Source organism: Cornus florida, unplaced genomic scaffold, assembly GCF_030987335.1.
Source record: "Cornus florida cultivar Cherokee Brave unplaced genomic scaffold, ASM3098733v1 CherokeeBrave_3.0.0_Hap2_Chr05, whole genome shotgun sequence".
Lineage (NCBI taxonomy): Eukaryota > Viridiplantae > Streptophyta > Magnoliopsida > Cornales > Cornaceae > Cornus > Cornus florida.
Window position 1 is genome coordinate 29,716,957 of NW_026775575.1, and position 1,775 is coordinate 29,718,731.

Consider the following 1,775-nt stretch of genomic DNA (forward strand, 5'->3'; position numbering starts at 1 on the left):
ACAAGCACGATATGCACCGAAAACCCGTCGTCCTAAGGTTTTCAAACCTAAGAGCTCTGATACCACCTGTGACGACCCCGGTTTTTAGGCCAGCGTGTCCTGTGATGAACCGAAGATTGACCCGATAATGGATCCGATATGCGGAAGCGAAAGCAGAAAATAAGACTCTAAGAAGTAAAAGTGACCTTCCATGAGGTCGTGGAACTCAACAAGAACTGATGCAAAAGCAAAAGATCAAAAATATGACAAATAAGCCCCCAGGGGCAAAAAAGTCATTGCTGAAAATTGTAAATTCGGGTGCCACCGAGCACACCACTGGAAGGACAACGAAAAACTAGTCAAGTTCAAAAAAAGTTCACTCGATTTGGAGTCCGGACGAGGGAGAAACGAGGGTTTGAAGTTGAGACGTCATGGCGGCCCGACGAAGGCCATGGCGCACACGGTGCCCATGCACGAGCCCACCGGCGCCCATGCCGGCGCCCGATGGCATGCACATACTGACAGCAAGAGAAAAAAAATGAGCTACCAGAACTGAGGCTTGAAATGGAGGTCAAGACGAGTTTTTCTGGAAAAATAAGAAGAAAAAACCCCCCCTAAAATCGAGTTTTATACGTAACCTGCAAAAGAATTTTAAAAAAACTCACTGTAAAATGCCCAAAATGCCCCTAGATCAGAACTGGTCAAGAGAGGCAAAAAGCTGCTGAAATGCAAACTGGAAGCTGAAATTTCACGAGGGATTTCCGGTACGAAGACGACATTTTCTGGAAAAACACAGAGAAAAAACCGCCCCTAAAATCACATTTTCTATTCAACCATGTTGAAAGAAGAAATTAAAATGTCTAAAATGCCCTTAGATCAGATTATGCAACAAAATTTCAAAATGAGTCCATAGGAGGCTCATTTCACCAAAGAAGAAGGTTTGCCCGGAAACGACCATGCACGTAAACGTAACTTATCTATTTGGATGCATTACAATGGTCCATGGCTTAAAAATACCACCGATACAAAATCCAACCCCCCAACGGGCAAAAAGGCAAAAATTAACAAATGATTTATACGACCCTATGAAAGAATAAGAATGAAATTTGAAAACCAAAATTATCAAATGATTTCAAATTACCATTTGGCCCTTGGCCACACTTCAAACATGATTTATAAGACCCTATGAAAGAATAAGAATGGAATTCCCACACCCGATGCAAAAGTTATGAAGCAATGACATAGCATTTTTCAATATTTTCATAATATTTCATAAAATTAAAGTTGCATAGAATACAAGATACATGTCATTGGCCTCCGGCCTCATCTCATACATGTCAAATACATTGCATAGTGTGTACTTATGTACACATTACATAATTGGAATTAAATATACACATTTTGACATATAAGGCTATAAATGGCATTTCAAGCCAACATTTACATGAAATGAGAACTTCAAGTCTACAAATCATCCAAGCATGATGTGAATCCCAAATCTTGATCCCGGTACCTAAAAAATTTTCCCACTACATGGGTGAGTAACATAAAGCTACTCGTAGGAGATGAGTATGCATTGACCTAGCATTTTATAATTATATCACCTTAAGGTGAAACATGTCAAAATGGCTCATGCCACCCAACATCTATATTAAAATGAGACTTAGGGAGCATCCTAAGCTACTCATGCAATTTAAAGTGAACAACGGCATACAAGTATACATGCTCAAGTATACTAAACAATGTTAAACACATTATACAACATACAAGCATACATTTCCAAGTATACTAAACCA